The sequence below is a fragment of the Rana temporaria genome, chromosome 1, assembly GCF_905171775.1.
Source record: "Rana temporaria chromosome 1, aRanTem1.1, whole genome shotgun sequence".
NCBI classification, from domain to species: domain Eukaryota; kingdom Metazoa; phylum Chordata; class Amphibia; order Anura; family Ranidae; genus Rana; species Rana temporaria.
In genome coordinates this window covers 430697898-430710766 of record NC_053489.1, presented here as the reverse complement: position 1 = coordinate 430710766, position 12869 = coordinate 430697898, and positions in this window count along the sequence as shown.

The following is a 12869-nucleotide window of genomic DNA, read 5'->3' as shown; positions in this document are numbered from 1 at the left end:
TGTAGTTAAACTACCATATTTTAACTAATATATAAATATACAAATATGGGTGCATAAAAAATGTATTTAGACTTATTTCTAATATTTTATTACCTTGTGTGTATTACAAAAATTAGGTTACTTGCCCTTAGCTTTTTTTTGTTCTATATATGGCTACATAAAGGTCTGTTTTTAAAATCATATACATTTCTTATTCCCATCATGACTAATGTCAAAATGTTCAAGCGCAATTTTACAACTTTGGCATGAGTTAGTAAAACTGTACATATTGCAACTACTTACTGTATCCATGTGGATTATTACTTTTTTTTAGGACAGATTTGGCTTTTATTTGGTGGTAGATGGTAATGGATATCTCCTAAATTTTGTTTTATTATGAAAGGGAAAAATATATATAAATATATATATATATATATATATATATATATATATATATATATATATATATATATATATATATATATATATATATTTAAAAATGTAGCTGTACATTTTGATGCCAAACCATGACCCAGCAGCAAAAAAAAACAACAACCTCAAAATAGATTCTCCTACTGGCATGCTGCACTTTCAGAAAACACAAGTACACAGGACATAATATAACTCTATGGGAAAGTGCAGTTAACCCACTCCAAACATGCAGGTAAGTGGCGCTGCATCAGTCTAAAAGCAGCCTAACCCTGACACACTAACTGCAAAAGTCCGCTGTGAGTCTGTCGGAAGTCCGATGGAAAGATAGATAACAGGTTCTCTAAAAGTCCGGCCGTGTGTACGAGGCATAACACTAATTAAAGTAGGTTGAGCCCTGACACCCCAACACTCCATGGGCCAGATCCACAGCCAGCCGCCGTAACTTAAATATTCCCATTTAAGTTACACTGGCTGAAAATTTCTACCTAAGTGCCCGATCCACAAAGCACTTACCTAGAAATTTTCGGCTGTGTAACTTAAATCCGGCTGGCGTAAGGCGTTCCCAATTCAAATGGGGCGAGTCCCATTTAAATTAGGCGCGCTCCCGCGCCGGACGTACTGCGCATGCTCGTGACGTAATTTTCTCGACGTGCATAGCGCAAAATTACGTTACGCCGAGCTTCGTGAATCGCGCCGGGTCAAAAAAAACGAGTTGCGGCGGGAAAAAAAAATAAATAAAAAAAAAAAGACAGCATCGCTGGAAAGAAGGGTCTGCTTTTACAAGGTGTACTAACTTTACACTTTGTAAAAGCAGCCCTAATTTTACGATTGCAAACTAATACTTACGGAGAAAAAACGAAGCTGAAAGCTTCGTGGATCTCCGTAAGTGCTAATTTGCATACCCGAGGCGGCATTTCGACTCGAAATGCCCCCAGCGGCGGATGCGGTACTGCATCCTAAGATCCGGCAGTGTAAGTCCCTTACACATGTCGGATCTTCTGTCTATCTCTTGGAAACTGATTCTGTGGCTCAGTTCCAAAGATAGAAACAGGGATACGCAGGCGGCACAGCAGATCCGCCTGCGTATCTCTTTTGAGGATCTGGCCCTATATTCCTGATATGTGCCTGCTGTACCATTTACTTGTATGAGAAAGTATCCTGTTATCTTTGTATTGCTTTATTTGTGTGAAATCCCTTGTGTTCCAGCTAGTCCCTGTGCTTTCCTATTAAAAACTGACCAAACTAAGCAGAAGAGCACATCATGGTCAGTTCTCTAGCTGTGCTAGAAACTCAGTGTACTTTCCTCCAATGATCATATTAGTCTAGACACGCCTCCCCTGCACAGCTTTTCACTGGGAAGCTCAGTTTGCTGCTGCTGCTGCTTCTCCTCCTATGATGTTGAGAACAGAGGGAATGTGATCTCAAAAACATAAAAAAAGGATAATTATATTTTTTTTATATCTATACTAAAATGATTTTCCTTTCATCTCTATTTTAAACCGAATGGGTTTACAAGGTGATCGTTTACAAACACGTTAACATTTATTTATTTTTGTACAGACTTCTCCTCTAGATTCAATGGGGTTGATTTACTAAAACTGAAGAGTAAAAAATCAGGTGCAGCTGTGCATAGAAACCAATCAGCGTCCAGGTTTTTTTTTATCAAAGCTTAATTGAACAAGCTAAAAATGTTTTACTTTTTTAGTAGTCAATCCTTCTTCTATGGTACACAAGAGTGGTCCTGGATTGTCAAACTTAAAGGAAGTTGAGATGATTGAGGGAGAAGATAAATGGTAAACCTAAACACATGGCCAAAGGTATACTGAAGTGTTTTAAAACCAAGAAACTAAATTTGTAAGAATCAAAGCCCACACCTTAATCCAATTAATAATCCATGAAAAGACTTCAAAATTGCTGTTCTCCAGTGGTCCAAACCGAGAGAAATACGGCAATCATGCCAAGACAAATGGGCAAAAAAAGTGTAAAGCTAAAACACTTGCAGCTGTAATTGCAGCCAAACATTCTTCTACACAGTTCTGAAAATTAACAGGGGAAGAAATACTTATAGTTTTAATTGAGTTAATTGTTGTGTCGCGATAAAGATATTTTGCACCTTCAAATTATTTAGCATGTGGTAATTATGAAATTGTAAAAATACCAATTACCCCTACAGTATTTCATTCGAAGCTGTAACACCTTGAAATATGAAAATTTCAAAGTGTTACAAAAACACACTTTATTAAATTGAAGCTTTGTTCTACAAATTTTTAAAACACATGCAAATAATCTAAACTTCTTGGGATCTCTAAAACAAGACAATTAGCCAAGCACAGTGAATAAATGGAACACGTTTTTTTTTTTTTTTACTGAAAATCCTAAAGTACCACTCTAAGCAGGCCTGTAACATTTCCCTAGCAGTATCCAGGATTTTGGGAGCAGGAATCCATTCATTATTCCAAAAGTGGCAAATGATGTGTGAGATGCCACTCAAGACCAAGCCCGGTGCTCATAGAATATGTTGGATGTTGTGGCCTCAGCCAGTGATACGTTCCGTCCACCGGGGCTTGGTCACAGAGGGGTTTTCTTTTTTTTTATTCGACAGTAATCACCCTATTGCCTTCAAAGCCATAGATTTCCTATGAAAATTAATATGTGGCCTATGGATTTGACTTAAAGTGGAACTTGTATTATAATTTTTATTTAAAAATTCTTTGTCCTAAAGAACAAAACATATGCAGTACTTTGTCCCTTGTTTCTAACTGCTTCCTAACCTAAGTTATGAGGTCTGAATTTATAACTAGGGTTAGAAAGCTCGTAGAAACCTGATCGCTATGATAGCCCCTGATCATTCACTTTGCAGCCCGCCACTGTGTCTTTTTCTCCTCTTGAATGCAGAAAAAGATACATCGATAGAAAGAAAGAAGGAAAGAAAGAAAGAAAAAAGAAAGGGGTAGATCAGGGTTTGAGTTAGGTCAATGTCAGGGTCAAAGGATGGGGCCAGTCTATTTAAGGGGTTTAAAAAAAGCCTAAATTCGTATCATTGTCAGTTAGTGTTAGTGTCGCTATGTTTTAGATATCATTAAAAAGTTAAACTCTCACTATTGTTTCTGGGCCCTACTATGGGTATAAACAACTAGTAACATACACATATGTGGAATCTTTGTAATCGTTAGGAGTGGGAACCTTTATTTTGGATTGTTCTTTGATGGTAGGTTATTGTAATAGCAAGAATTATACAGCTACGTTTAAAAAAAAAATTATTGCATTTTTTTTTTAATTTTGTGCTAGTTCCTTATAAAAAAAATCAGGAGATGTCCAATACCATTTAGCACCAAACGAAAGCCCAATTTGTCATGAAAAAAAAACAAGGTACAATCCACCTAGATACACTTTTGCTCCATGTACAAAGGTATTTACAACTGTTTCTAAATAATTTAACTTGACAGATAGTAACCCATGTTTAAAACGTCCGTTTTGCCGCGTTTACATGCTGCGTTTTTCCGCGTTTGTATTTAGAAGCGTTTAAAAAAAAGATGTCCAAAGACACAAAAAACACCTATAAACGAAACCCGCGTAACCCGCGGAAAGGGGCGAGCAGGAGTGTCAGGATGCCCACTAACACACAGCTCCTTTCTCTATCTGCAAAGTAGAGTCCTGACACTCCTGCCTGCCCCCCCAGGATTTCTCATAAGAAATAAGGACATTTAAAAGCAAAATGGAAGGATGAGGTGAGCAAAGGAGGACTGCACTAAGGTAAAGGAAGCTATTTAGGGGAAAAAATGTACCTTTACAACCCCTTTAATAAAGGGAGAATATTATTTTGCACCTTGCATTCTTGATCCTGGTGTCAAAGCATCCAGCACCTGAGATGGGATTGTGGAGTGTGGAGCCTGATCTCAGCATGTCAAATATTTGATATACACAGAGCAGTGGATGCTTTGGTTTCACAAAAAAGCTGGTGGCAGAATTTCAATGGTCAAACAGCTATAACATCTACCAACACTTTCCTGCATTTCAAATATAATTGTGAAGGGCCCTTTTACACCCATCAGTTGCACAATGTTCTGGTACTGCATGCATTAACATGTTGCAGTGCCATTCACATTCAAAGGCACTTTAACACACTAAGGCACAGCACTTCTAATGCACATTCTGATTCAATTGCAGTGTCCTACAACATAGTAAAGCACTAGCCTGTTCTGTGGTGTGCTGCATCAGAGAAAATAGTGCATGTATGATTTTCCAGTATGCTACGGTGCATTGGCAGCCCATTCATTCATTCGGTCACATTATTGTAACGTACGTCTATAAGCAACATAACGACTAAGCACAACACTGCTGACAGGATGAGTCTAAGTGCCAGTTCACACTACAGCGACATGAAAGTCGGCGTGACTTTGCGAGACAACTTGAGGCAACTTTGAGGCAACTTCAAGTTGCCTACAGGACAGGCAACTTTGCCAGTGGCCAATCAAACAATAATCAGCTCTGTGGGGGGGAGGGGTTTGCCTGAGAAAACTATTTTCTCTTCCTGTAAAGTTGCTTCCGTTAAGACACTGATGCCGACTTTGGAGGCGACTTCCATTGAAATCAATGGGTACAAGTTGCCTAGAAGTCGGCTTGAAGTAGTACAGGAACCTTTTCTGAAGTCAGAGCAACTTCAGTAGTGTGCATTAAGACGACTCTCATTCACTTTATTGTAATTTCTCATGTTGCGCGACTTGAAACGGCTTAGGGCGACACAAGTCGGATCCCAAGTTGTGGTAGTGTGAACGGGCACTAAATAGATCTGAAAGAAAATTTCTACTTTTACAAAAATAAAAAAGAAATAAAACATACTGTATGTATAATGCTACACAAGCCATTTCACAGTTGTATGATATTGAAATTACATTGGCACTTTAATCTGAGTAATTTTCTAAAACTGTCAAAAAAATTGAATTCACTTTCTGCAATATGGCAGACTGGAGCAATTTCATACACTAATGGATTACAGAATGCCTCAGCAAGCTTATTTTCTATTTGTGTGATTGACTTCCCGCTTCTTAAGGGATTGCAGCCTTATATACTGCAAGTCAGGGATGATATAAATCAATGATTTAAAAAAAAAAAAATGTTTTTGATTTTTATACAATTTATTTTAATAAGATGTGTTTGGAGTAAAAATTTATCTAAAGATAGTTTTCTATGTAAGATACATTAATAATTTTGTTAATTCAGCATGAAATGGAGCATGAGGCTGTATATTCTGCAATATTTAAAATTTTCGTAAACTCATTTAATTAATCCAAGCTCTGCATTCACACAATTTTACAGTAACCATGAGATAAAAAAAAGTTTAGGAATATTTCTTTATCCTATTGTTTTGCAAATCTATGTACACTACAAACTGTATGATTGAATCGGTTCTGATTTTGCTGTTTTACTGACCTGACAGCTTATTATTCTAAATAGGAAACCTTAATTTTGTTTGCACATATTAAAGATTCTAACTGCCTGCAAGAATAAGTCCTTATATTTAAAGAGCACCTGTAATTTCAGATCCATCATGGCAGCACCTGTTAGTGGGCATCCACTGAACTGCTGCCACCATGTCCCTCACCTTGTTGTGTCACTGCCACATCACCAGCCGCCCCATTAAAGTGAATGGGACTGTTGGTGAGTCAACAGCGGGTCAGAGGGGGAGCCACTGCGAGACAGATATGACAGTTGCTTTTTAAAAATTATGATTTAAATCAAGCTATTATACTAGTGATTTAAATCATGATTAAAATCGTGATTTAAATCGACTTGATCCACCCTGCTGCAAGTCAAATCTTTGGCAACCCCTACAAAAAGGACTAACATTGTATGTCTTTCTAAGACTCTCATAAAGGGATGCAAACATTGCAGCCTTTCTCATTACAACATTACAATATTGAACAAGCAGTTACAGGGCCTTGAAAAAGTATTCATACACCTTAAAAATGTCCACATTTTGTCATGTTACAACCAAAAATGTAAATGTATTTTATTGAAATGTTATGTGATAGACCAAAACAAAGTGGCACATAATTGTAAAGTGAAAAGAAATGATAAATGGTTTTCCACATTTTTTAAAAATAAATATCTGAAAAGTGTGGGGGTGCATTTGTAATAATCCCCCTTTACTCTGATACCTCTAACTAAAATCTAGTGGAACCAATTGCCTTCAGAAATCACCTAATTAGTAAACAGATTCCACCTGTGTGTAACTTAATCTCAGTATAAATATAGCTGTTTTGTGAAGCACCTCAGAGGTTTGTTAGAGAACTTTAGTGAACAAACAGCATCATGAAGGCCAAGGAACATACCAGAAAGGTCAGGGATAAAGTTGTGGAGAAGTTTAACACAAGGTTAGGTTATAAAAAAAATATCCCAAGCTTTGAACATTTCACGGAGCACTGTTCAATCTATCATCCGAAAATGGAAAGAGTATGGCATAGCTGCAAACCTACCAAGACATGGCCGTCTACCTAAACTGACAGGCCAGGGAAGGAGAGCATTAATCAGAGAAGCAGCCAAGAGGCCCATGGCAACTCTGGAGGAGCTGCAAAGATGCACAGCTCAGGTGGAGGAATCTGCCCACAGGACAACTATTAGTCGTGCACTTCACAAATCTGACCTTTATGAAAGAGTGGCAAGAAGAAAGCCATTGTTGAAAGAAACCCATAAGAAGTCCCATTTGCCGTTTTTGAGAAGCCATGTGGGGGACACAGCAAATATGTGGAAGAAGGTAATTTGGTCAGATGAGACCAAAATGTTACCTTTTGGTCTAAAAGCAAAATGCTATGTGAGGTGGAAAACTAACACTGCCCATCACCCTGAACACACCCACTGTGAAACATGGTGGTGGCAGCATCATGTTGTGGGGATGCTTTCTTTCAGCAGGGACAGGAAAGCTGGTCAGAGTTGATGTGAAGATGGATGGAGCCAAATACAGAGCAATCTTAGAAGAAACCCTGTTACAGTCTGCAAAAGACTTGAGACTGGGGTGGAGGTTCACCTTCCAGCAGGACAACGACCCTAAACATACAACAAGAGCTACATTGGAATGGTTTAGATCAAAGCATAGTCATGTGTTAGAATGGCCCAGTCAAAGTCAAAGACCTAAATCCAATTGAGAATCTGTTGCAAGACTTGAAAATTGCTGTTCACGGACGTTCTCCATCAATCTGACAGAGCTTGAGGTATTTTGCAAAGAAGAATGGGCAAAAAAATTCACTCTCTAGATGTGCAAAGCTGGTAGAGACATCCCCAAAAAGACTTGCAGCTGTAATTGCAGTGATAGTTGGTTCTTTAAAGTATTGACTCAGGGGGGCTGGATAGAAATACAAGCCACATTTTTAACCTATTTATTTGTAAAAAAAAAAAAAATTAAAACCATTTATCATTTTCATTCTACTTCACAATTATGTGCGAGTTTGTGTTGGTCTATCATATAAAATCTCAATAAAATACATTTATATTTTTGGTTGTAACATGACAAAATATGGAAGATTTCAAGGGGTATGAATTATTTTTCAAGGCACTGTATAATAAAGTCAGAACCTATCATTTATAAATAAGTGCGAGAAACAAACAGTAATTTGATTAGAACAGAAAAAACGTATGACTCTCCAAAGCAATTTGCTAAATTCTTTGGACTGTATATAGTTCAACTAGGGAGACTTTTTATTTTTTTTGTACAAAAGTTATAATTTAAAAGGTCATTCTATATCCTATACTTATTATAAATAAAGAATACAGGAAGTATAACTGGATTTTAGCCCCCCCTGTAGTTTCAGCCTAATATAAGCATGCATGTTCAAAATAATAATGGGAATGGTTTAAGGGGGGGAAATTGGTAAATACTGGTGTTGAATTTCTAACAAAACATTCACTTTGAAAGTAACAAAGAAATAAAGAATACATTTAAATACTGAACTTCTGGAAAATAATTGCTGCATTGAAGGGTTTTGTAGTTATGGAGGTGGCGGGCATCTCAGAGTTTGGATTCTCTCTTTCTCTCACCTCTAAAGTGTGCACTTTTTTCCCCTTCCCCTTTCCCTGGGAACACATGCAATGTGCACAGGTCCTCCAAAGGTCTGAGCAGGGCCACCATCAGGAATTATGGGGCCCCTTACACAGCTTCAGGCAGGGCTGGTGAAAGGATTTTTGACACCCTAGGCATAACCTAATTTTGCCGCCCCCATTGACCCCGCCCCTGACTCCACCCCCTTTGCCCTGCCCATGTGACAGAAGGCGCCACTACACAGGAAGCATTGGCTCTGCTTCCTCTAGCGCTGGCTTCAGTGCTGCGCTGTGCCTCTAATTACACTACCGGTTGGACGGAACAGCAGCCTGAGACTGAGTTAGTTACATGCTGCAGCTTGCAGAGCATGCAGACACAGAGGGAAACCAGCGGCCAGGCGCCCCTAGGCAGAAGTGCGTCCTATGTGGTTGCCTAGTTTGCCTAGTGGTAGCACCAGCCCTGGCTTCAGCAGGCATGGGCCCCCTGGAGCAGAGAACCGGGGGGGGGGGGGTTCTCCTGCCTCAAATTGAGAGTGAGTGAGAAACTTATATAGCGCAACACATGCAAACTGAATCACCTCTGGGGGGCGTGAATTGAGAAGCGGGGGTGCCACGAATTGGGGGGAGGTTGCCCTGGGGACCTCTGGGCCCCTTACAAAAAAAATAAAGAAATAAAAAAAATATTTATAAAAAAAAGGTGGGGTAGCCATCCGGGGCCCTTTAATAAAAATAAAAAATAAATAAAAAAATATATATAAAAAAGGGGGGTTGCCATCCCGGGCCCGGGGGACCTCTGGGCCCTTTAATAAAAACAAAAAAATTATATAAAAAAAGGGGGGGGGTTGCCATCCAGGGCCCTGGGGACCTCTGGACCCTTTAATGAAAAAAAATTAAAACACTTTTTTTATTAAAAAAAAGGGGGGACCTACGGGCCCCTTACAAAAAAAAAGATTTTTTTTTTTTTTTAAAAAGGGGGTTGTCATCCGGGCCCCTTACAGGTGTACTGCCTGTACCCCCCTGATGGTGGCCCTGGGTCTGAGGACTGGATGGCCTGTGCAGGCTGCACTGGGTAGGAGGTAATGTCACCAAAGGGAGGAAGAAGTTGTCAGAAAGCCCAAAACCTCCAGTTTTAGCCTCTCCGCCTCTCATCATATTCCTTCAGAGGTAACTAGGGGGAGTATGAATGAGAAGCAGTGGTGGAGTATCAAAAGCAGAGTTGCAGGCTGGCAGAAAGGTTCAGTATCTGAGATGTTAGGGATCAGTGACAAGGATGCTGGGAGGCAGGGAGGTTCAGTCATAGGGCTGCTGTGTGACTAGGAGGTGCCAGGGGTACTGGATAATGTTTGTTATCAATTTATTGATTCGCCATTGATATGTCCCCACTGGCAGTGCCCGGCATCCTATGCCATCTTTTTGATAATAGTTTGTTTATTATCACCACATAAAGAACAAATTAATTGAATATTAGGATTCATCCCCCATAGACTTTAAAGGGGTATAGGCAGGGGTCAAGTCCTGGGGAAAAAAGTGTGGGAACTCCCACCCAAGATCCACTCCCCCACCAAAAAATAAATGAAAAATGATATGCTCATATGCTTAATTACTAAACCGCATGGTTTTTTTTTCCGATCCACTGTACTTTAGTAATCCTTTATGTTACTGGCCGTTTCCTGTATATGGATTCATCAGCTAGTGTGCGGGTATTCCGTCACTTCCTCGATGCCGCAATGTCTCCTGGGAGCATTTGTCATTGTTCCCAGGAGACATTGCGGAGGTCTGCTGCGAGTTATCGTGGGATTTAGAAAGAACTTTAAGCAGTGACTCGAGCTGGGCATAGCCGCTTAGTGAAGGATTGGCTCGGGCGGCTCGGCTGCTCTAGTCTGCAAAGGTAACTGCATTCCTGCTGTGAAAAAGGTGCAGGAACGCCGTTCCCACATGTTCCCGCAGGACTTGAGCCCTGGGTATAGGGAAGAAAAGTTTGGATTTTCTGAATTTTGAAGATTTTTCATGAAACTGGTTATGAATCCATCCTGAGTTGATTCACTCATCCCTACTCACCACCAAGCTTACGACCACCCTCTTCAACATCACTGTACCAGCACCCCTATTACCTCTGTGCCCGGATAACCCTTTTCACCATTACTCCTAAAACCTTCCCAACATTGTGCCATCACAATACCTCCACCCCAATGCCTCAATATGGCAGGTGACCCCCCATCCACCTCTCCTAATATCACACCTGCACACCAACCATCACTCCCACCACTGCGCCTGACCCCCATCCTCTCCCTCTGCATTCACCCCATTTCCCACATGCCCCCACTTTCCTCACCACTGGTGTATGTATTATCAAAGGATGCCACTGAACTGACATATGTTTCAACAATCGCTGCCACTGTGCGTCTCAAGTGACACACCCTTTTATATTTTGCCCATTCAACAAATGAGTACACTTTTGCTATTTTCTGTTAAAATAATTTATTGTAATTATGGGAGTTTTCACCAAATGCCAATATATGTCAGGCCCCGTACACACGACCGAGGAACTCGACGTGCCAAACACATCGAGTTCCTCATCGAGTTCAGTGTGGAAGCCGCCGAGGAACTCGGCGGGCCGACTTTTCCCATTGACTAACGAGAAAATAGAGAACATGTTCTCTTTTCGGCCCGACGAGTTCCTCGTCGGCTTCCTCGCTGAAAAGTGTACACACGACCGAGTTTCTCGCCAGAATCCAGCTCCGACCGAGTTTCTGGCTGAATTCTGCCGAGAAACTCGGTTGTGTGTACGGGGCCTAAGCTGCGTTTTCCGGGAAAAATAATAATTTTTCGTCTTTAGCAAAAGTACGCACTGATGGAATTTGTTCAGCTTTGCCCTATTGGAATCTTAAAGATACTGCATCTTCTGTCACAGGCACAGACTTCTCCAGCAGAGCAGTGATTTCACGATGTACAAGAAAAAGGCATTGTGTTGTGTGTTATTCATACTCAGGCCATTCTCATTAGTTTCCTGCCTAGACACATGGAAACAATCTGTGGTTTACCCTCCTGAGCGGAATCAGATTCTTAGAAATCGCGGGTCATTTCCAGAGCCAAATCTTGGGGAAACCTTATCAGGCTGTTTTTCTTGCATTGTGCTGGAGGAATATTGGTGCTGATGTGAAAATTACAGACAGGACACACCCTCTATGTATAGTCTAGTACTCAATGGTAGTAGGAAAGACATTTGTGTCGAGACTACACATATTGCACAAGATATTCTTCCACAGGGTATATCTATGTTCTGTTATGAAGCTAATACTATCCAAATATCATTCATGACATTGTTTAGAAAAAGACTGCTAACTGTGCAGTGAGAACAGACTTATCTGGTGTCTTTTTTACATTTTTATTTCTAGAAACTCTCAGAAACAGAGCCATACAGGGTAAATACGCTTCCATACAATAGTTAATACATACGTAGACAATATACATGGCAATCCTATTGGAAAACTGTGGTTTAGACCCCTTTCACACTGGGGCGTTTTTCAGGCACTTTGGCGCTACTATATGCTCATGTAAAGCGTCTGAAAGAAGCCTCATCTGCAATCCCTGTGAAAACCTGAGTGCTTCCAGAGCCCTTTCACACTGCCTGCGCCCAAAAAACACTGGTAAAGCTCCATTAAGACCCCTTTCACACTGGGGCGTTTTCCAGGTGCTTTAGCGTAAATTTTGGCGCTTAATCGGTGTATTGAACGCTCCTAAGGCCCCTTTACTGCGGTTTCCCATTGCTTTCAATGGGAAGGAGAGGTGAAGGAGTGGGGTGTTTACAGCTCCTCCACCTCTCCTTCCCACTGAAAGCAATGGGAAACCGCAGTAAAGGGGCCTTAGGAGCGTTCAATACTCCAAAGATGAGGCTAGCAGGACTTTTAGAGCGGTTCTGCTAGCGCACCTTCAGGTTTTTACACTGAAGACTGCAGGGCAGGTTTTTTTCAGGTGGTGTTTAGGTGCTATTTTTAGCGCTAAACTGCCTGAAAAACGTGTCAGTGTGAAAGGGGCCTAAAGCGCTGCAAAGAAGCTGCTTGCAGGACTTTTTTTAAAGCCCTGCCAGCGCAGCGCCTCAGTGTGAAAGCACTCTGGCTTTCACATTGGGATTGCAGATGAGGCTTCTTTCAGGTGCTTTACATGGAGACCCCTTTCACACTGGGGCGTTTTTCAGGAGCTTTAGTGTGAAAGCACTCGGGCTTTCACATTGGGATTGCAGATGCAGCTTCTTTCAGGAGCTTTACAGGCGCTTTTTTTAACGCGAAAGCGCCTGAAAATCGCCCCAGTGTGAAAAGGGTCTTAAGGATGAGCTGAACCCCCCGATTTGGTTTGCACCAGAACTTGCGAACAGGCAAAAAATTTGAACAAACAAACAAACAAAAACATACTTGGGGGGCACACCCTAA